The sequence below is a fragment of the Podarcis gaigeae genome, assembly GCF_964106915.1.
Source record: "Podarcis gaigeae genome assembly, chromosome: Z".
Taxonomy (NCBI): domain Eukaryota; kingdom Metazoa; phylum Chordata; class Lepidosauria; order Squamata; family Lacertidae; genus Podarcis; species Podarcis gaigeae.
In genome coordinates, this window is record NC_139691.1 from 25,867,388 (window position 1) to 25,891,691 (window position 24,304).

At 44.4% G+C, this 24,304-nt stretch overlaps 1 long non-coding RNA gene across 1 annotated transcript; it reads left to right on the forward strand.

Annotated features, from left to right (window-relative positions):
- The first annotated feature begins 11,295 nt into the window (after nt 1–11,295).
- On the forward strand, nt 11,296–14,710 carry LOC310836850. The gene is made up of 3 exons (XR_014560266.1): nt 11,296–11,508; nt 12,155–12,270; nt 14,396–14,710. It is a non-coding gene; the product is annotated as an uncharacterized lncRNA (long non-coding RNA).
- The last annotated feature ends 9,594 nt before the right edge of the window (nt 14,711–24,304 follow it).

Below are 24,304 nucleotides of genomic sequence, written 5' to 3' on the forward strand. Positions count from 1 at the left end.
TAAAATGGCTTGCTTGCTAAAGTAGTGCTTTTCTGTATACATTCATTCAACTTTTAAGAGTGGATTTAAGTTTTAGTATCCTCTACATGCAAATTACCTGGATCTGTTCAGCCAAAAACTATTATGGCTCATTTAAAATGCTGCAAGAATACTTAGTGTGGCTCAAAGCATTCATTAGCCGATGGCACTGATCAATTCATTGTAGTTGTGGGTTTTCAATCTGATTTTTAAATGGAGCATGTGAAGGGCTGTTGAGAGCTGATACCAGTGTTGTAAGCCATTAATGTACAGCACTTGCTTCATTCACAGGAGTGGCCTTTTGATGTGGACAATGTAATATTCATGAAAGTATTATGGCCAGCCCCCTAATCTCAGACACGCTTCTGAAATCAGGAAATGCAATAGTTGTTCTTGCTAAGATCCTGAAATCCCCAGTTCATGAGTTTCATTACTCACAAAATAGACCACTCTCTTCAAGAAAACTGCTTTTAAAGAAGCATATGAACTTATTCTTCATTAAAAACAATAAATTATCTTCAGGTGTTCTGCCAGTTTTGAAACACTAGAATGAATATTAATATCAGTCAAAAGCAAGAGTTGACTCAAACATTTAACTTTTGTAAAACTCATACTTTGGAAATAGCTCATGATCCCTGTATTTTTTTATTGGTTGAAGGCTCTTAATACAGTTAAATCACTAGAGGTGTAAGTTGCTGCTGGACCAAAATATGCTTCTTTCCTTCACTAGATATGCCCAAGTTTGTTAGTACAGGTCATCTAGAAGGCTTTCCACCTAATCCCATTCAGAATTAGTCACACCTAAGGCCATGAAAATCAATGGGCTTTTCCAGGTCCTAGTGTTAATTTCTTGGCTGTTGGTGTATAAAGGGAGCAGGCAAGATTGAGCAAATAGACAACAATGGTTTCTGGTTACAGTTATAATGTGCTGCATGAATCCCTCTACTATCTTTCTCCTGTGAGGTGTTTTAGATGGGAATGGGACAGAAGCTGTATGGAAAAGGCGTAGAAGACTTTTGTGTTCAGGGTTCAGGATCTCACTCACCAGAGCACATAATTCAGGTTTCTCTTTCTATTCCACAACCTTATTGTGAAGCTCACTGACTACAGCTTATCAGTCTAGTTTCTCAAAACTAGAAGCTGCTGTTCAGAAAGAAATATTTGGGGTGTATGTTAACATTTTGTTTTCTAGCACAAGTGGAGGGTCCCGCTCCCTATTATTCCCTCCTGCCCCACTCTGGGGTGAGCATTACTGAGCGAGGGATTCTTTTGTCTTGCTGCTAATGCATTAGGCATACTTAGGAGCAACTTGCCACTCTCATTAAGAAGTGACCAGCAGAATTGCCTAAGTTTATAGTCTAGCTAGCAGATGAAAAAAACAATTTTTTAGTAAATAAAATATTATTGTTGAGGCGTGATTTTAAGGTGCTATTGAAATTAAAAAGTGGCTCTTTGAAACAAATGAATAAATGAATGAAATTGCTCTCTCTTGATCAAACACATACAAGCCCTCCTGGTCTCTTCTTTGAAGATAAAAATCGCAACTGGCAACACAGTCACTCTGTGTTCTGCATGCTTTTTGGATGAACAGATTGCCCCATCCAGCTCCCCTTTCTCTGGGCCTCATGTTATAGCAGGCAGCATATGTTAAGAAGAAAAGAAAACACAACTCCCTGCTACATGGCAGCAAGTCATACCAGCAGTAAATAAACAAGGCACATTATCCAAACACGGTCAGGGCTGTTGCAACATTTTTTTAACATAATAACTGCTTAAAAGAGGCCTCTGCTGTGAAAGACCTCATTGGACCTAGACTATGGTAAATGCTTGCGCTGGTAGTTTGGCTCAGAACTCAGCAGCTCTGACCGAGCTGGTAGGCAAAACCGTCAGCACTGAAACGCCCCACAGGGCCCTCTCTTCCAGGGCTGATCAACAACTTGGCTAAAACAACAAGGCTGCTTGCTGACTGGGAAACGTTATTGTTCTGCAATAGCGGGGAGGTTTGAATTTAGCTGCTCAGTGAAGAGAAAGAAGAGTTTGGATTTGAGTTTAAAGCAGCTAGTAATTAAACCTGGTATTTTCTATCAGTGATGTTCAAACTGCTCTGAAGAAGCCTGGGCAATGCATCCTTGAGCTTTTACGAAGGATTGTTCCAGGAGAATTTCAGGAATAACCAATACATTTATCTGAAAAGGAACATTTTGCTTGGCTGCTTGTACCAATTTTACAGCTGCAGAGGAGTGTTGTGTTTATTCCTGTGTTTACACAGCAGAGGAGTGAAAGCTGGTCCATATTCCGCATATGCTGAAATATATGGGACAACCCCTGACTTTCTGATACCTGGGCCCAGTAAATAACTGCCCCTTTTTTCTCTTCTGGGAAGAAGTTATGGATGTGTATTGAAAAATATTGGCATGCGTGCCATAATGCTAAACTTCTTCAGGTTTCCATTCTGTCCCCTAGCTCTCTAGAAGTTAATATACCCAATACAATAGCTATACACTCAATACTAGCCTGTATCGCAAAACAGCAAAGCTGAATTGGGTGGAGGCAATTTACTACAGAGAAGGAACAACAATGGAGTAAGTGCTTCACCCAGGGGTGACTAACCCCCCCCCAGATTGTGAGCTTTGCCTAGCCTCTGAAGCACATTTTCCCAGACCTGCAAGATCCAAAACAATTAAAACAAAAACACATAGTGCTTGGGTGAGTGGAACCTGGTGGCTGTACCCATGCTATCAGATTGTGATCTTCAACATGTGACCCTCTAAGCCTCTCTCTGTAGCCCTCAGAACTCCAGCGCCAACCCCTCTCCCCAAGAAACAAGTCTACTGTCCAATGGTAAAATGCACATTAGTTTGACCCACTTTCACATCTGGTCCTGCCCACCACTGGCATGTGGCTCCTGGAAGGTTGCCCAGTAAAGAATGTGGCCCTAGGGATGATAAAGGTACCTCACCCTTGATTTGAATGGAGAGGGATTTATAACCCATCTTTGGGAGGATGTGTTCTCTCTCTGTGTGTGTGTGTGTGTGTGTGTGTGTGTGTGTGAGAGAGAGAGAGAGAGAGAGAGAGAGAGAGAGTATATGACCATACCCACTGCTGGTATATATGCCCCCCAGAGGGTAAAAAAAAGATGAACAAAACCAAAGGGTCAACCAAACGTTGGCAACCTCACCCAGGCTTAATCCTGATATAGCCTGCCACAGAGCTTGTGCTTTGCTGCTGAGCGTCGGTCTTTCTCCAAATGCACAGCAGCAGTGAGCCCCTGGCAGACACCCTAGGGTTCTACAGCAGGCAAGACAACATGGGATGTTTTCCCTGAAAGTATAATACTGGAAACTTGCCATTCTGTAGCCTCATGTGTAGGTTGCTGGGCAAGTTTGCCTGTGCAGGGACTGCCATATTTCTACATACATGTTTTTCCAACAGTATGGCCAACATGTCTTCCTGCTTAAGCATCCACAGGATCTTTGGTGAGGGAGGAGGATGGGGAGAAAACCAATGGGTACCACCTCTGGCTCCACTCTTGGCTGCCCCACCAGGTCCCCAGCAGCCGGCACTGAGTTGCAACATGCGGTGCTCAGGTTTGCTGTTAATGCCCATTTTACAGATGGGGAATGCTGAAGCTGAAACATAGGGCCCAAGGTTGCACTCTTGAGTTTGAGGCAGAGGTAGGACTTGAGCCCAGGCTTTCCAGCACATGGTGGTTCGCTTCCTCAGTCGGTGGGGCTAAAATGTATACCTTATGTCAGTGTTTCCCAACCTTGTGCCTCCAGCTGTTTTTGGACTACAATTCCCATCATCCCTTGCCACTGGTCTTGCTAGTCAGGGATGATGGGAGTTGTAGTTCAAAAACAGCTGGAGGCACAAGGTTGGGAAACACTGCCTTATGTTATATCAAAAATCTTGCACAAATTGTCTCTTAGTACCAGGTTAGGAAGAGCTTTTCCAACTGAGCTAGAGTGTTGATCCATCTAGCTCAGCAGTGGCTTTTCCTGGTCTTGCTCAGAAGTACAGTGGTACCTCGGGTTACAGACGCTTCAGGTTACAGACTCCGCTAACCCAGAAATATTACCTCGGGTTAAGAACTTTGCTTCAGGATGAGAACAGAAATCGTGCTCCGGTGGCACGGCAGCAGCAGGAGGCCCCATTAGCTAAAGTGGTGCTTCATGTTAAGAACAGTTTCAGGTTAAGAACAGACCTCCAGAACGAATTAAGTACTTAACCCGAGGTACCACTGTATGTCTTTCCAAGTGCTACCTGAAATTTGAATCTGGGACCTTCTGCATGCTGCCCCTGCCTATGCAAGTCATAGGGCTCTGCTCTCTGGCTCTCTTCCTCTGCCTACTTTCTTGATGGGAGTGGAAAAGAGAAACCGTAAAAGCATCATCTTGCCTGAAGGCTCCTCTCCTAATAACAAAATTATTTCCACTGTTACTGAAAGCAGCAAACTCTTTGAAAAGCTGCCATTTGGAAGAAAAGAGTTCTCTGTGTTGCACATTTTGTGAAAGGGGAGAAAGACGGTGTAATTTTTATATCTTCCTGAGATTTTCTTCAGAGCCAGAAAAGATGGATAGTAGTGGCAAGATGGTCAAAATAACATCCTCAAAGGTTATTTTCAATTGACTAATAATATCTCCCTTTTAAAGAAATATGTGAATATCTAAATATATCTAAATATACTGTCCACTATGATAATAAAAATGATGGTGGGCTAGAATGCTTTATTGCATTTTGTATATATTTTGAAATCACCTTTGGTTCAGCAACAGTGTCCTGAATTAATTTGTAGCTGTATTAGAATAATAGTGTATGTAATAAGGTGGGCCAGATATTTATCTTGCATCCTTCCTCTAAACATTTTTTACATGGAAAGAACAAACATTGCTGATGTTTATCTCATCTTCTTATTAGCCAATATATACTGTAATGTGCTCTTAGCAAAATGGGATTATTAATGTGAATTAGGTGCTCCTTTGGAAATTTCTCAAGGTTCTTCACACTATGCTTGTGGTTATAAAACCAGGGATGGTAGTTACTGTAAAATTATTCACATTCTTACATTATATGAAAAGGCCCAAACATATGTTTGTAACTATAAGCATACTGTGATTGGTTGGATATTGATGAAAATACTCAGTGGCAAACTGGCAGCTGTTTGCCTTTTGAAGATAAGATATAATGTAATGATGAATGTGCCACTGTTGTAAAAATTTTTTAAGTTCATCAACCATGCTTTGATGTAGCATGATTAAATTAACTAATGGCCAAAAATATAGCTGAGATTTAGACTACTGAGTATATTTGGACATTTATACTTGTACTGTAGGAAAAGGGGCATGGGCCTAGCAACCACAATTTTTGGCCGCTGAAGCCAGCCCAAAAAACTACGCAGCCCTGTTTAAAATACTCAGAATGTGTTTGCCAAGGAATGCCAACCTAGGTGTTTCAGTGGCTCTCTTTAGCATTCATACCATGGGCCTTTGTCTGGAGGCCTGCTTTATAACAGCTATAGGAGCTTTATGTGCACAGGGAGAACAGCTGAATGAGAGCCAGTGTGGTGCAGTGGTTAGCGTTGCATACAAGGATCTGGGAGACTAGGGTTCAAATCCCCACTCAGCCTTAAAGCTCACTAGGTAACCTTGGGCCAGTCACTGCCTCTCAGTCTGACTTACTTAACCAAGAAGATAAAGGGTCAAGTCTTATGAGGAATGGTTGAGGGAGCTGCATAAGCTTAGTCTGAAGAGGAGGAGACTGAGAGAAGATACAATAGCCATCTTCAAATATCTACAGGTCTGTCACATGGATGATGGTGCAAGCTTGTTTTCTCCTCCTGAGGGTAGGACTCAAACCAGTGGATTCAAGTTACAAGAAAGAAAGAAGTTTCTGATGCTAAGAACTGTTTGACAGTGGACGGGACACCCTCAGATGGTGGTGAACTCTCGTTCATTGGCAGGTAATCAGAAGTTTGGGATAGAGAACGTCAACAGATTTTCCTGTTGATTTTCCATAACCTCTTGGAAATTTATGCCTGCTGCACATGGCACCTTCCTCTTCCCTCAGTGTCATCTGTAAGCCATGCAAAGAACCTGGTTTTTGTGGATTGTGAACCAGTTACGTTACTTGTAGGTCATCAATGGATGATAGGCAGACATGCTGTTCAAGACCAGGCATGGTATTTCAGACTGCAGGGTGGGGGGGTCGTCATCAAAAGTTAGTTCAGATCTGCAACAACTGAAGTTTGGATGCCCATTGCTTGGGTAAATTCAAGTTTCAACAGTTAAAAAGCAAGTAGTATATTATTCTAAGGGGAATTGTTGTGGCATCTTAATAACTATAGCAATGTTATTGGCATAGGTCAAACATGATTTTCTAGCCTTTGAAATGAATATACAGTGGTACCTTGGGTTACGAACTTAATTCATTCCGGAGGTCCATTCTTAACCCAAAACCGTTCTTAACCTGAGGCGCACTTTCACTAATGGGGCCTCCTGCTGCTGCCGTGCTGCCGCTGGACGATTTCCATTCTCATCCTGGGGCAAAGTTCTCAACCCGAGGTACTACTTCCAGGTTAGCAGAGTTTGTAACCCAAAGTGTTTATAACCCAAAGTGTTTGTAACCCGAGGCACCACTGTATTAATGTTTATAGCACCTGTACCCATCTGCAATAGCCCCCTTATCCCCTGCTTGGGTGGGAAAGCAATTAGCCTCCTCTCCAGTCCCCTCAATATGTCACTGCTATGGTCAACAATCAGAACAAAACCCAAGAGCCCAACCAGACCAGATGACAACCCTGGGCAATTGTACACTAAAAGTTTGTCATATGCTGTGCATGTTCCCTTAGTTACCCACAATATCAGAGTAGCTAAACTGGGCTGCTTGGAGCTATGGGTTCTATTTTGGGCAGGACTTATCTTGTACTGCATAGCCAAGGGCATGCTATGCTATGGGAGGGGCTGTGGCTCAGTGGTAGAGCATTTGTTATACACACAGAAGGTCCAAAGTTCAATCCCCGGCATCTCCAGGTAAGGCTGGGAAGGACTGCTGCCTAAAACCCTTGAAGAGAGACTGCCAGACAGCGTTGGCCATTGGTTCTCCAAGGGTGTGGTTGGTGTGCCACAATGGTGTGGCAGGAGAGGATTGCAAGTGTGGCAGGAAGATTCAAGGACAATCAAAGTACTGTTTAAACATTTCATTTGTGTTGATGAGGAGATCCCTAGTACAGAAAATAGGAATAATTTTCCTTTTAATGTTTTTAGAAAGAAAGATGCTTTGTGCTAGGATACTGAGCTACAACCTAAAAATCGTTCTCCACTCTAAGCTCCAAGTGGTACCTCAAGGTTCCTTTGCCTTATTTTGCTGCAGGTCTGACCAGGACTTGGCTCCTCTCCTGGCTAAATGGATGCCATAAGACGGAGCCTAACACCAGCACTCTCAAGTAACTGCCAGGCCTCGATGCCCCGTTAAAGGCTACTGCTGATGCTCTGGAACCCACTTTGGAAAAACATCTCAGTGGCTTGGTCCCCTTTTGGAAGCAAAAAAGCCAGAACTATTATTCTGTGATTCATATTATATGTGAAAGAAAACCTGATATAAATTGCAGTCAAGTTACAGTCTACAGTGTCTGAAGCATGTGCCTGAAGAATGGGGAATCTTTTTCAGCCTGAAGGCTATACTTCCCTTTTGGCAAATATAAATTTTACCTTTGTTCAGTAGGCGAATTTCTACACACATTCCCACAACTCTCTCTTTCCCCATCCAGGCAAACAAGAAGCATTGCCAGAATTCAAGGATACATTCCAGCCAGGCAAAACACAAGAGGAGGGTACGGATGGGGAGGGGTGTGTGGCCTGGGAGAATACCGGGGGCTGGATAGAGCAGTCTAGAGGGCCACATTTGGCCCAGGGTCTGAGGTTCCTAACCCTTGATGTACCTAATACTCCCACAAACTTCTCAGTGGTAGGCCCTGGCATCTGCAGACCAGCCTGAGAAAGACTCCTGTCTGAATGAAACCCTGCAGAGTTGCTGCCACTCAGTGTATTAACAATGAGGTGAAGAAGGAAGGGGAGATTCAATTTATGTCCCACCCTCCCTCCTGAAGGAGCCCAGGGTGGCAGATACAGCAACAATAAAATGGTTAAAAAGAAACCCAGCAACCTAGAAACAGTTTGGAAAGATTAAAAAAACCCACAGTTTAAAATGTTCTAAAAACATGGTAAAAACATTCTCAGCCAGTGATCTCAAAGTTGCCAGGAACAGTGTCTTTCAGCCATCAAATGCCTTGGTAAACAGGAATGTTTTTAAATTCCTTCTGAAAGTCAATAATGAGGGAGACAGACACACTTCACCAGGGAGGGCATTCCACAAACAGGGAACCACCACTGAGAATTAGCATTGCCAGGTCATGAGTATTCAAGACCCTAAGATTGCAGGGCCCAAACCTGAGACCTTGGTTAGCCTCTGTTGATGTCATGGGGTGGGCCCTGGAGTTAACTGGGAGGGAAGCAGGGCGGAGCAGAAACCCTGCACCCCAAGTATCTGTGCTATAATTTGCATTTGGTCTGAAGCTTGCAAGCTGTAGGTGCAATCTTCTTTATACATCATCATCATCATCATCATCATCATCATCATTTATTGGTCCTCTTGCTCTCCTGCCCTCCACCTGCCACCTGGAGGGGCCAGGCAAACCTGAAGATTTAGGTCTGGCCTGGAGGTCAGGCAATCCACCAACAAGCCCCTGCCACCAATTGTAGTCTTGAGATGGCTGAGGTCCACCAGGGGTGGGCTGCCTGCCCTCAGCCCTTTGTTGCTCTCCCTGTAGTCTGCCAAGCGCCACCCACCTTTTCCCTCTGCACAGCTGAGCAATGGGGAGAAGATCGCTGTTCCCACAACCACTCAGCAGCGCAGCAACCGTGATCTTGTATACACTGGAAGTGTTGCGGTGGGAGAGGCATTACCCATTTTAATGCATAAAAGTTGTGCAGTGTGCATATTATTATTATTATTATTTATTATTAATTGCATTTATATCCAATCTTTTTCTCCAAGGAGCTCAATATGGCTTATTGTTCTTCCTCTGCTCATTTAATCCCCACAACAACCCTGTGATGTAGGTTACACTGAGAAGCAATGACTGACCTCCAAGGTCACCCAGTGAGCTGCATGACTGAGTGGGGATTCGAACCAGGTCCCATGCTCAATTTATCACCAGCATACACATTCATGGCTTTAGTCTGCATGCAACCACATGTTTTCCATGCTGTATCCTGTTATTAGCCTCAATATTTAAAGTTTCTCTCTAGTGTCCCACATGCTTAGAGGCACATCAGTTCTGCTAACAAAAGCAATGGGACTTGAATGCATATCACGTTAAATCTACAGGATAACAAATTTGTAAAAGACAGCCTTATAGCCTGTTCACATAGAGGATGATTTGATTTATTCAGGCTAAATTTTAGTTTTGATTTTTTTTGGGGGGGGGAATAAAAGGTCAGGCTGTATGAAAGTATCTTAATCCAATTCTCAAATAATATAATGTTTGATCTGCTTAACATGCAGTATGTCGATGATCCCTACAACAACCTTGCAAGGTAGGTCATTGCTGCCAATAATGCAGGGGCTGAAGATGAAGGGGTGGGGTTCTCTGTTGAGTTTGTGGCAGAAGTCAGATTTGACCTGGGAACTTTGAATCACAATTGGTATAATCTTTAAACTGAATGTTAACTTGTTAAAATAATTATGTTTATTTTTAAAACACAGCTTTGGTGTTTTGGATTTTCTTTATGTATATTTTGCAGTCTCGGGGCCTAAAAGACAACCTTGAGGCTCATTCGTGATTTCAAGGTGCGGTTTTGCTGTGAATGGGGAGTGTGTGTTCCACCAAACAGAAGGGCAAAAAAAATGTTCCAGGCCGAATGGAACAAGCTTCCCCCAAATGGCTCCTCTCGAAAGCAAGATCTTTGAAACTCATGTGGGTCTGTGACTCATGCTGTTAGCATGCTTACTCGGAAATACCATACACTTTACATAACAAAGTGGATCTGTATACACATATAGAAATGTAGGACTACGAAAAGAAAAGATACACCTTTGTAATCTGAAGTTGTTTGTGGACTCCAGCAGCCCAGTTATCTTGGATCTATGCACATCCTGACATTTGCAAGGAGAAGGAGATGGAAACTTTTCAGGTTGGACAAATATGTGGCTTTCCCTCCCCCCACCATGGCTCGTTTTTTTAAAGCAAACATGTTCTTTTATTTTCTCTTGCAAGCTCAGGAGTTAATGGGGCAAGGAGTAGATTGTTTTATTTTTAGGCACAACAAAAAGCTGTATGATTTAGAAACAAACAAACAAACCCTTCCCAATGCCCTTCGAAAATGGGGAAACTTTTACAGACGTTGACCTAAAAACCTTGAGCTATAGCTCTTCCAAGCAAAACATCTCAGCCATCAGGGCCATCCCAGTATATTTTGCCACCTGAGGCAAAGAACAAGTTTCCTCCCTCACAGTTGCACCAAGAAAAGTTTACCATGTAGACAGGGCAAACTTCCTCCAGTGCTGAGGGCAGAATGTCCTCCACTGCACCCAAAGGCAGCAGGCCATATTACGGTACACATGGCCCTGTATCTTCCAGTTCCTGGCCCTGGCCCCCTGCCCTCCAGCATCTGCTGCCTAAGGCAGCTGCTTCATGCTACTGAATGGTAGGGCAAGCACCATTAGCCATTTTTCTCTATCCCTCCAGATGTGTATGTGCTATACATAAATTTCCCCCATGAATCCAGGGGACTATAGTTTGTTAGGTAAAAGGTAAAGGACCCTTGGACGGTTAGGTCCAGTAAAAGGCGACTATAGGGTGCGGCGCTCATTTTGCTTCAGGCTGAGGGAGCCGGTGTTTGTCCACAGACAGCCTTCTGGGTCATGTGGCCAGCATGACTAAACTGCTTCTGCTGCAACAGAACACTGTGACGGAAACCAGAGCAAATGGAAACGCTGTTTACCTTTCCCGCTGCAGCAGTACTTATTTATCTACTTGTACTGGCATGATTTCGAACTGCTAGGTTGGCAGAAGCTGGGACAGAGCAATGGGAGCTCACACCGGATCATAGAATCATAGAGTTGGAAGAGACCACAAGGGCCATCGAGTCCAACCCCCTGCCAAGCAGGAAACACCATCAGAGCACTCCTGACATATGGTTGTCAAGCCTCTGCTTAAAGACCTCCAAAGAAGGAGACTCTACCACACTCCTTGGCAGCAAATTCCACTGTCGAACGGATTCAAATCGAGCCCAAGAGGTGCAGTGGTTTGGACCACAGGATCTACTTGCATCATGGTCCCCTCTCTCAGCCTAATAAGAATAATTATGGGTGAGATTCAATGTAGCATCAGCACAATAACTGACAGGTTGCAGTTCCCAGCAGGGCTGGCCCAAAACATTTTGGCACCTGAGGCAAAGCACAAAATGGCACTCCACCCACCAAGGAAAAGAGGTGAGTGAATATCTACACCAGGAAGAAGGGTGTGTGGGGGTGTGTGTGTGTTAAGATCCACACTGGGAATGGAGCGGGGGACAGGAATCAAATCAACCTTACCTGATGGCTGAAATGGGAATCAGATCCAAGGGGAAGAGGCCTGCTCTGAATCACACTGGGCAGTTGCAGAGCCCAGGAGACCCCAGAGGGTAGCCTTGCCATTTCCTCCCAAAAGGTGGGAGGGAACCAGCAGCACCTCATACTCGCTGAGAGGGCAGCAGGTGAGTGAATGGGAAACTCTCTGGAAGATAAACATGAACTTTACAGCATGCTACACCATTAAAGAAAACATGTTAAAGATGCAGTATTTAAAGATGCATGTTAAAGATGCAATATAGATGGTATCTCATCCCATCAAGACTCTTTATACAAAGATGTATAAAAACATAGCGAACAACTGTTGACAGTGCTGGGAAGGTGAAGGAGATATGTATTACATGTGGGGGACATGCAGAAAGATTAGAGTGTTTTGGAATCTCATTTATGATGAGCTGAAAAAGATCTTTAAGTCAACATTCTTAAAAAAAGCCAGAAGCCTTTCTGCTTGGAATTTTAGGTAAAGACATTCCAAAAAATCTAAGAGAATTTTTTCTATATGCTACAGCTGCAGCCCGAATACTTACCGCAATGAATTGGAAAGGGGAGATCCAACCATAGCAGATTGGCAGTGCAAATTACTGGAATATGTGGAAATGGCGCAATTGACTAACAGACTAAGAGGTAATACAAGACAATCATTTATTTAAAAATGGAATATGCATAATAGAGATCTACAGAATAATAACAGTGGTACAGTATCTATCACAGCATTAGAATGACCCTTGTCTAAACAAACTGTTAAGAAACAAGTAAAAAGGTACGAATTGTTGTAAGAAGGTATTAGAAAATACAGAAAGAGTAAGGTTATAATGATAAGTACATTCATCACCAGAAAGGTTATATGCATCAGGAAATGATAGGAAGTCTATTCTATGTTAGCAAAAGAGATTGTATAAATTTAATTAAAATTTAATTTTTGTAAACATATATAAGATTATCAGTACATGATTGTTTTCATCTTGTTATATTGTGTATGTTATCTATGTTTTTCAATAAAGCATTTAAACTGGGGGGAGGTGGACAGCAGGTCCACACACTCCAAGGAGTGCATTACAGCTGTTGGTGCCAATGTGGTAGTAACAGAAGCAGGCAATGCTTTCCTTGGAGGCCAGTTCTGCTGCCTCTGTGGATCCTGCTGTCTAAGGCGGTCACCTCATCTTGCCTTATGGGTGGGCCAGCCCTAGTTTTCAGGATTATTTCGGGGAAAGTAATGTGCTTTAAATGTGCTTCAATTGAGCAGCCTCTGAGTGCTTCCAGACGGGGAGCTTAATTTGTAAACAGGGAGTTGAGATACTGCAAATGAGACATAAGTGACAGGCTAGTTTGTTTTTTTACTTACCAGATTTCCCCCTTGAAAGGGTGGATCTAGAATGAAATGTGGAGAAAATGCAGGCTGGGATTTTGATGCTGCTGGCATTATGGGGACTCTGTGAAAAACTTGCATGCAACCCCACAATAAAACACCCTCCTGGATGTTTTCCTTTCATGCACATTCACACTTGCAACCCACCCCTAAACCTTTCCTCTGGCTGCTGCTCCATCCTCAGGCACTGTGGTCTAAACCACAGAGCTTAGGGCTTGCCGATCAGATCGGTGGTTCGAATCCCCGTGACGGGGTGAGCTCCCGCTGCCCAGTCCCTGCTCCTGCCAACCTAGCAGTTCAAAAGCACATCAAAGTGCAAGTAGATAAATAGGTACCACTCCGACCGGAAGGTAAATGGCGTTTCCATGCACTGCTCTGGTTCGCCAGAAGCGGCTTAGTCGTGCTGGCACATGACCTGGAAGCTGTAGCCGGCTCCCTCGGCCAGTAAAGCAAGATGAGCACCGCAACCCCAGAGTCGTCAGGGGTCCCTTTACCTTACCATCCTCAGGCAGCCATGAGGTCCACAGCACTGGAACTGGGCCCCTCTTTTGTGGGTGCTCTGAGCACAGGGCAGCCAGGTTGGGAAAGCCCACTATTTTAAGTCCTCACAATGCTATATTGTGGCAGCTCTCTCTGAGTGCTTCTACAGCCACTGCTACCAATAAGCTCACATAAATTGGGGGAAGGCACCAGAGGGTACTTTGCTGAGGGTCCCTTCAAAGTGGAGCCTATCCTGGCTTTGATTTCTCTGCTTAAGGGCAGAATCTTGGAAGGTAAGGAAATGGATATATGGTGTCAGGGCAGTGGTGCCTAGCCCAGGTGTTGTGGTTGGAATGACCATTTTGGCCGTGCTTATGATGGTGGATTTTTGTTATTGTTTTATTATGTATTTTGTGTTTTTAAATGTTGTATGGAGTGCTTTTTTTCAGTGAGTACTCCACCTTTTGTTCCCTAGACGAAAAGCACTGGTTGTATGTTTATGTTTTGAACTGCCCAGAGATCTACAGATAGAGGGCAGTATACAAATTTAATAAAGAATATTAAATAATAATAGCAGTTACCATGTGGACAGCATAGTGAAAAGGCAAAGAGGTCATGGGCAGTGAGGGTGAGCAGCTGGGGGTGGGGGGGCAAACAGGTGGGCGACGGTGGCAGGGTGGGGTGTCCTGGATTATTATTTTTGTAATTAACTTTTGGGGAAGCCTGAATTTATTATTATCATCATTGTTATTATATTCTTTTTATCAAAAATGTTATTGTTTTATATTTTTTGTAAACGACTTTGGGGTTTTTTTTTGTTTTGTTTTTACAATCAAGCAGTTTGTAAACTGAAATAATAATAACAGCCATTTTCATCATCATTTGTGTCATTAATTATTTCAGCCATCCTGTTCCTGCTTGCAGGCTCATCAGACCTGAGAGTGCATCTAATGCCCACCATTCACGTATTGCATTTGTCCAGAACTACTTAATGAAGCTCAGGGGGCCAGATGTCCGAACCCACAGACAGGCCTGCTGGCAAATCCCTTTAATGTAGCTGAGGCTGCTGCTTTTCTTCTCTTTTGCATCTGGCCCAGGAACTGGCCTGGTTGGGAGAGAGGCAAGCACCTCTAGGTGTTATAAATAGCCCTCAAGGGCACATCTCTGTTATCTTCTGGGTGCCTCCTAAAAACCTTAATTTTTTAACAAGCCTGTTAAGTGGATGGTTGCTATTATTATTGCTATTATTATTGCTATTATTATTATTATTATTATTATTATTATTATTATTATTACAGTCTGTAGCAGTACTGGATTTGAAATCTGTATTGGATGTTGCTTGGTTTTAACATATGAAATTGCTTTAACCAGTTCTTAATGTATGAAATTATTTATTTATTTATTAAAAAATACTTTTATTGTTAGATCACTTTGAGGTGTTTTAAACAAACAAGCAAACAAACAAATTGTTGATTGCTAATATTGCCCATGGATGCTGCCTGCCTGCTCATACTTCGTTTATCAACAGCTGGCTGCAGGATCTCCCCTTTCAGCCTGCTCTTTGGAGAGAGAAATCAGTTCCAGGAGAATTGCAATGAGCTCTGATTCTAGAAGAGGCCAAGTTGATTACACATTCTAGCTTTTGGAACTCTAGTTTCCGACGTGAAGACTGACAGTGTGTCGACGTGTGGGGGCGGGCAGAGAGGATCAGCACTGTTTTAGGATCAGCACTGCTTTAAGAAATCCAGAAAAAAAATTGCTTTTGCTCTAGTCCTTGAAACTATTGGCCTTCTGATCCATTTGTCCATTCATCTGGTAAACAGTCCTGTAAAACAAACGCTTAAGCAACCAGAAACTGAGTCTGTGCTTATGTTTGTGTTCTAGGGCTATAGGAGCCTCCTCTGCCACGTTTCATTTGCAGATGCTACCATCTGGTGGTTAAATGTAGTCATCTGTATAAACAAGAGGCGGCTAAACTTTTTTGACCTGAGATCTACATTCTTCCTTTGCCAACCCTCCAGGAACTATGCCAACTCAGGACTCCTTTGCTAATCCCACACTTTTCAGTGCATTTCCCTATCACTTTTCTAGCTGCAAGAAGTCTCTTTCTTTTTTTTTTAGAGTGGGTTTGTTACCCTAGGGGGACAGAGCACATTAATCCACTTTAAATGTGCAAGTCTAAAATTCCTTCCTAGTGATATATAAATTGATTTGAAACCATAATCTAACTGATAGTAATGTGAAATGGTTTTCTAACTCTATTACAGTGCTACCTCAGGTTACAAACAGTTCGGGTTACAAACGCTTCGGGTTATGAACTTCGCTAACCCGGTGGCTCTACCACCCTCCTATTTACAAGCCAAAAGAGCATACAAACAGATTTTAAAGCTGGCCAAACGCGAGTGGTACCAAAAGCGTTGGCGAGCCTTGATTGCGGCCTCTAGATCCCGCAGACCACAGGAATTTTGGGCTCTGATAAACAAAAGAGGAAGGACGTACCCACTGTCGATTATCCCTGCGCCCACATGGGAACAATTCTTGAAATATTTCTCTTTGGCAGAGGAATCCAACTCACTCACGGAATTCCGAGCCGACCATCTACCTTTGTGGCCCTCTACCGACCCAGAACTGATAATGGACTTGATACTAGACCTGAAAACGGGCAAAGCCCCTGGGCCGGATCTAGTCCCTGCTGAGGCTATTGTTGCGCAACCGAGGTGGGGGGCTGAAATTCTGGCCAAAGTCTTTGATGCAATTAATTCTACGGGGCTTATCCCTAGGTCATGGAAGGAGGCCTTGATCGTACCAGTCCATAAAAAGGGTCCCCCTGCTGACCCAGAGAATTATCGGAACATCAGCCTTTTGTCTATCATCGGGAAAATCTATGCAAAATTTTTGCTGTCTAAGCTGTCCCATTGGGCATACGACTCAAACTTGATTGGCCATGAGCAAGCGGGCTTTAGGAACAATTATTCGACCACTGACCATATGGTAATTATGTATCATCTTGCCAGAAAATATTCTGCCCCGAGTCGGGGGCGCCTATGTGTTGCTTTCATAGACTTAAAGGCCGCCTTCGACAGTATCCCAAGAAACTGTCTATGGAAGAAATTAGAGAGATGGGGCATAGATAGAAGGCTGTTATGGCTTATAACCCAATTACACCACGGGTCGTCGGCTAGAGTGAGACTTACACCGGCGGGAAACCTATCCAATGAGGTCCCAATAAATAGAGGAGTGCGCCAAGGCTGCATTTTGGCCCCACTCCTCTTCAACTTGTTTATTAGCGACATGAAGCTCTTTCTGAGTGAGTCTCAAGCCAACATTCATGCCCCCTGCCTAGCTGATTTTCGCTGCCCTCTGCTCTTATATGCCGACGATGCAGCGATCCTTTCCTACTCTAGAGTCGGTTTATGCAGAGCTCTAAAGATTTTTGCGGCTTACTGCAAACTCAACCACCTGACAATTAAGCATGGAAAATCAAAAGTACTGGTCTTTACCAGGTCTCGGAAAACTTACAGCTGGAAGTTAGATGGAGTCCAATTAGAACAGGTTTTCAAATTTAAATACCTGGGAGTCTTTTTTCACTATAACCTAAGCTGGAAGCCACAGATACAGTATTTACTGAACAAAGGGAAAACAATACTTTACACTCCAATTTTTTGCGGCCGCCGGAGCCTCCCACATCCCTTCTGCATTGAAGGTGTACCACGCAAAAGTGGTTTCCACCCTCTGTTATGCTGCCCCGCTCTGGGCCCCAGGGTCCAATTTAACATCGCTGGGGACATTGCAGAATCAGTTTCTCCGTCACCTCCTGAAACTCCCCATGTGTGTGAGCAATGCAGCCATACATCTGGACTTAAGGATTGCATCATTGGAGACGGCCATCTGGAAGCGAGTCTTTGGCTATTGGCTGTCCAGCTGGCATAGGCTTCCCGACCATTACCTCTTTCAGTGCCTCTGGCGGGATGACTTTGTTAACCCGTGGGTAGGAAAAATCCATGCCAAACTTTTGAGCATCGGAATTTCCCCAGCGGACTCCTTAAAGATGAACCTACGCTCAGCCAAAAGCCTTATCGAGCAAAGATTAGCAGACATTGAAAATCAACACAACCTCTCCAGGGGTGGGGGTGTCTGCTCTCCCAGGTATCACGGAATAACCCCACCACTTGGCCTTCCATCATACATGTCATCTCTTTCATCTGCACCACACCGACTTGCATTTATTCGTGCAAGGTTCAATGTTTTTCCATCGAACCTGTTGAGCTACAGATTTTCCAAGGGTTTGGTGTCTCCGCTATGCGAGTGTGACGGGAAAACAGTTGAATCTCTTCCTCATATAATGTTCAACTGTCCCTTACATAGCATAGCTAGGACTAAATTCCTGGGTCCTGCTTTACTGCGCTTGGTTGGCAGGCCTGTTGAGTCACATGCCGCACTGCTCTTGCAGGATACAGATCCTTCTGTAACTCTGCAGGTGGCGAGATTCCTGAATGCGGTTATCTCACACACAAAAACCACCAAAAAACAACAACAAAAAAAAACTAATCGGACAGTCATGATGAGAGTGCATGACGGATCTCGTCTCCAGTTCTCCTTTTTCTGTGAACCGTCCCTTGGATCTTTCCGGGCCCCAAGCCGTTACTGTCACTGTTCAATGACCACCCTTGCATCGTGGTCCCCTTCTGTTGTTAGATGTAAGGGTTTTTATGCTTCTGTGCTTTTATGTTTGTACATATTTTATGGGCTAATAGCCGTAAATAAATAAATTGAAACCCGGAAGTAGTTGCTCCGGCTTGCGAACTTAGCCCCAGGATGAGAATGGAAATCTCATGGCAATGGCACAGCAGCAGGAGGAGGCCCCATTAGCAAAAGCTTGCCTCAGGTTAAGAATGGTTTCGGGTTAAGAATGGACCTCCGGAACGAATTAAGTTCATAACCCGAGGTACCACTGTACATGCCACTGTTCTGTGGCAGGGGTGCCAACTTGAATAAAATATTTTGGGGGGGAGAAGTGCATGCACACCATTTGAATGGCAATGCCCATCAACTTGGGGGTGGGCTCAAATATTTTATTTGGGGGCAAAGTCCCTCTACTGCTAGGAGTTGGCTCCTATGTTCTGTGTCAGGTGTGTTGGCAATATCAGTTTTCCTGTTTCTTACCTCCTCTGTGCTGCTGCTTATGCCCCTTACGCCACCAAACCTCTACCTTCCCTTTCCTTCCCTCTCCTTTCTGGCTGGATTTACCTGGGAGGAAGGAATTCCCTTTGTACTCAGTGGGCCATATTTCTGTGTAGGAGTGCCTGAGACTGTGGTTAGCTGTGTTGGTCAGCAAGGACCAACAGGCTGGATTTTCGCCTTTCCCAGTTTACCTGGATTTTCATTTGTAAGATTACTCTAGGGCACAAAGTTTAGTGCTTGCTTGCTTGTGTGTTTCCAAGTGGGGCCTGTTTGTGTGGGAGCAACAAACACCCGCCTGCTTCCAAACAACACACATTCTAGTGTGCCAACAAGCCCAAGCACCGTCCTCTCTCCCTTCTTCAGCTTGCAAAAGCTTTCCTTATTTCTTTTCCTTCTAGTCCTTCCCCCTGTTGAGTTTGTGTATGCGCACACACACTCATTTTGAGGCATTTAAACCAGCACAGTGTGTGACACAGCCTAGTAATAACAAAGAAACAATATGGCAAAAACCCAGCAATACACATATAAAAAAGCACCTCTGCACAGTGCATGGATTTCCTTTCTTTCTGCCAGAAGCAGTACAACAGTGGGAGGTTCAGGGGTATGTGTGTTATGAGCTGGTTAAGCAAAGTCACAGGTGGGATATTCAGAACAGGCAATGTTACACAAAAAGTGTGAAGTGTGGGCTTTTTAGAATGATTCATTGGAATTGTGAACAAATTGTATCGGAATGGAAACAAGGAGGGCTAGGGAGCAAAAAACAGATTTGGAAAATGTGGATTTCCAGCTGCAGGACGGATAAACCCTCCCTCTCTCTCATACACAAGAATACACAGCCTCCTCCTCAGCTGATCTCATCTAGGGAGCTAGAACTACTTCCTGCACCTCACATGATTGATCTGATAATGAGGATGGTGCTGACTTCTTTCCCCATCAGGGTCTTGCAAGGTGGGGAGCCTCAGACCCTTGGGCCATGGTCTGTGGTGCTCTAGCCTCTTTGCCCAGCCATTTAAACTCTCCCCAGACTACACCCCTCACTGGCTCTCCTTTGCACCCAAGTGTTTCTACCAGGCTGGAAAGTGCTGGAACTCTGGTAGTGCCTCTTGCTTGGATGCAAGATAGTGAGCTAACCTACTGCACAAAATTTACATTGTTCCACCCACTTTTGCCTCTAGTCCTGCCCACCGCTGGCATGCAGCCCTCAGAAAGTTGTCTAGAAAGGAATGCAGCCCTTGGAATGACCAGTGTTCCTCCACTCTAGAAAGTTTAAGCCACTCTGAGTGTTTTGTCTACCACCTTCTTCTTCTTCTTCTTCTTCTTCTTCTTCTTCTTCTTCTTCTTCTTCTTCTTCTTCTTCTTCCCACTGCTGCTAAATGGAGGGTTGCTGTTTTTTGAGAAATTTGCTTGGGGCAAAACTATGCCCCAGGCCCCTCATGATCAAGCTTGGCATCTTGAACCCATTATTAGATGTTTGAGAATAGTTTTAACACCTGGTATGCTTCTTTACAGTTCTTGCATACTGTAAATATTGCCCAAAGTGCAATATTTAAGGACTTGGAATTTAAATTTCTTCCAGTCCCTCATTCCTCTCTGTTTAATAATGAATAACTTTATTAAACAAAAAGCACTGTAGTCCAGGAACAGGGGAAGCTGTTTTTGTCATTTTAAAAAGGTGTTTGGCTAATGATGTGCAAAGGAAGGCAATTATACTAGTCCTAAGGCTGACATAATCAGCCCTGAGTGCTCACTGGAAGGACAGATCATGAAGCTGAGACTCCAATACTTTGGCCACCTCATGAGAAGAGAAGACTCCCTGGAAAAGACCCTGCTGTTGGGAAAGATTGAGGGCACAAGGAGAAGGGGACAACAGAGGACAAGATGGTTGGACAGTGTTCTTGAAGTTACCAGCATGAGTCTGACCAAACTGCGGGAGGCAGTGGAAGACAGGAGTGCCTGGCGTGCTCTGGTCCATGAGGTCACGAAGAGTCAGACATGACTAAACGACTAAACAACAACAAAACCCTGACATACTGCACAGAACAGTGTGCTGCCTTCCACACACATCTCAAGGTGATGTACAGCACACAATAAAAACTAAAAATGGTTAAAAACAATTCAAAGTAGACAACTATGCCAGAGACCAATTCATCATGCTGGGAAAGCTTGTTTTAACAAAGATATCTTCAATTGTTTCCAATGCAAAGAACTTGATGCAAAGTGCCATTGTTTTTATACTGCATCAAAACTGAAACAGGTTGTTCTTGATGGTATCCCAAATAATCTGGGATAACAGAGATAATTCACTAGCCATTAACCAGTAATCAGAGTTGCAGCCAGGTAATCTTTACTCTGGACTTCGTGGTCTCAAAAGCAGCATGTGTTTGTGTGTGCGTATGTGTGTGTCTTTAGACAACCATGCATATTACTTCAGTGATGAAGCATGCATTTATTAACTACATTCCTGATGTGTTACTACAAAACTCAAGCCCCAACAACAATATGCAGTTTTGCACTTCCAACGCATGTAACTATCACAACTGCAATAACAACATGAATATCTGGCAACTGCTGTCCCATGAAAAGTTATTTATTTATTTCTGTAATGGTCAGGGTTAATACTTGAGAGGCCGGGGTTCTTGCTCCCACTCAAGCATGAAGCTCACATGGTGGCTTTGAGCTAGTTACTGCCTCTTAGCCTTAATCTACCTCACAGGGTTGTTGTGAGGATAAAATGGGGAGTGGGAAGAACCATGTATGCTACCTTGAGCTCCTTGGAGAAAAAGGTGGGGTAGAAACAAAGAAAGTATCCCATTTTTCCTCCCAGTATGGCCAACAGCAAATGATAAAACAACAAAAGCCACTTCCTCAGGGAGGATGCTCAAGGACAGACATAGGCAAACTCTGGCCCTCCAGATGTTTGGGACTACAATTCCCATCATCCCAAGCTAATAGGATGTCCAAAATCTGGAGCTACATGCACCAAGGAAGCTACCCAGCTTTTGGAAAAGGACACCAAATCAAAAGCCCCCAAAATCAAGAAGGCCGTTGGACCCAAGCGAGCCAGAGATGAGCCAGCTGCCCTTTATACCCCTTCTGCCAGGCCCAGCAGTACTTGGCAGCACAATGGGGCAGCTAACAATGGCCCAACCCCCTGCCATTGCCTTTCCTCCCCCATGAGTTGCAGCACTGTTAACTAACCATTTCTTTCCATCAAGAACCTGAAGGACAGAGAGAAGGACAAGACACACACAGCATCACTGCCACAAGCCCCTCTCTTCTCTGTGTGTGGACCTACCACACCAACCTGGAGATGAACCTGCTCAAGTCTCCTTGCCTGCTACTGAGTACTATCACAAAAAAGCCACCTGCATATACATACACTTACATCAGGGTTGGCTTAGTTGTAAGTCAGTGCATACCCACAGAGTATTGCCATCAGTCTTTGGCTACTATTGTGCCAAGTACACATGCAGGGGTCAACAGGGAAGGAGCTTAGCTCAATGATAAAAGCATCTTGTGGGCATGCAGAAAGTCCCAGGATCAATCCTCAGCATCCCCAGATGAGGCTGGCAGAGACCCCTTTCTGAAGCCCTGGAGAACTGCTGAATCCATGCAAACAATACTAAACTAGATGGGCCAGTGGACTTCCTATGATGTGAATGGTCAGTTACACTATATGGCAGTGGTGAGACCTTGTCAACCCTGTGCTCAGTTACCTAAACTGGCTGTCAATTTGCTGCCAGGCCAGGTTCAAGGTGTTACATAAAGTCCTTAACAATGTGGGGCCAGTTTACCTGTGAGATTGCCTTGCCCCATGTATGCCCACCTGATTGCTTCAAACTGCAGAACAGGCACTCTTACAGGTGCTACATAATACCTGTTTCCATGTCTGCAAGAACTCCCTGCCTGTTGACATCAAGCAGATACCTTCACTGTACTCTCTTCAGCACCTGCTAAAACATTTTTGTTTAGCCAAGCTTACTCAGATGTTTAGAATGCTGGTGTGTTTTTATTCAACCAGAGTACTCTTAAGTAAGGATGAAAAAAGGTTGGAGTGGGTTCTACAGGTGGATCTCTGGGTGATTTGCAGTAAATCAAGGGTTTCTGACTTTCCATTGATTAACAGCAACAAAATGACTTTTCCCACCTAAACTTAGGCTGTTGTAAGGAAGAAAGCTACCGTATTTTTCCATTTATAAGATGTCTCCATGTATAAGGACCCCCCTAATTTTGTGGGACTAAATTTTAAGAAAATGAGGAGAGATGGCCCCCCACGCAGATGCAGGCAGGAAACACTCCCTAGATCGTTTCCTACATGTAGCGGCATTGGCTGGTTGGCCGGAGGGCAACTTCCCCTGATGCCACTGCATGCGGGAAACGATCCAGGGAGTGCTTCCTGCGCACAGCGGGATTGGGGGAAGTTGCGTTTCCATCAGCCCGTGTCCCCACATCGCTCCCCGCTCACTGTGGCATTGGGGGAAGCTGTGCGCCGCCAGCCAGCATTCCCAGATCGCTCCCTGCATGCAGTGGCATCAGGAGAAGCTGCGTGCCCCCAGCCAGCACCTCCAGATCGCTCCTTACTCGCTGCGGCATTGGGGGAAGCTGCACTCCTGCCAACCAGTTGGCTGGCGGGTATGCCGCTCCCCCCCATTCCACTATCCGTGTATTGGATGACCCCAGTTTTTTGACATGATTTTTTAGTCAAAAAACCTCGTCCAATACATGGAAAAGTATGGTAGTTAGGAGAGGAGTCAGGTGAAAGAACTGTGAGCTCAGATCACTTCTGCTACTGAGAACAGGCTCAGAAGAACACTGTTCTTAAATGCAAGGGTGAAACTAGGCTTTATTTTACTTGGCTCAAAGCCCCAGTTTTGTGTGCACACCCGCAAATATTTGCACACACAGGCTGGGAGCCTCAATGTTGCCCTCTGGAGGCTTCACCTGGACCAAAAAACCTAGATTCCCCACCCTCCAAGTAGCTATAACACTGCTTTAATGCCAACCGCATTAACACTTAGCCTGTGTTGGGCATCTACAATTAAAACAAACCAGATCTGACAAGCTTGAAATCTACCAACCCTTTTGTCTAGAACAGTGTTTTTCAACCTTTTTTCATGAAAAAAATCACGAGGCACACCGCCATTAGAAAATGTTTAATATTTTTTTCTTTAATGGCAAACAAAAACGTTGCGGACCATTCTCTGCTCAGCGGGGATCAATCCGCTGATCCCCGCTGAGCCGGCGGATGACAGCTCCGTCTCCACACTGTTTGCGGAGAGGGAGATGTCAGAGCCCCGCTGCTCTCTATGGGGAATCGGATGAGAGCGGACCGCCTGTCCGCTCTCATCTGATCCCATCCCCACCCAGGACGGATGGAAAATAGGGTGGACGCAGCCCTCCTAGTGGGCGAAAATTTGACATTTTTTAAAAATCTTTCGAATTTTTCAATTTTTCCCACGGCACACCAGGCAACATCTTGCGGCACACTAGTGTGCCGCGGAACAGTGGTTGAAAAACACTGGTCTAGAAGATTAAAGCAAAATGATGTTACTGATTTTCACACACACAAGCAAACACACAACACACCAGAGGCTTAGAATGAATGGAATTTCACAAAGCCCTGAAGCAAAC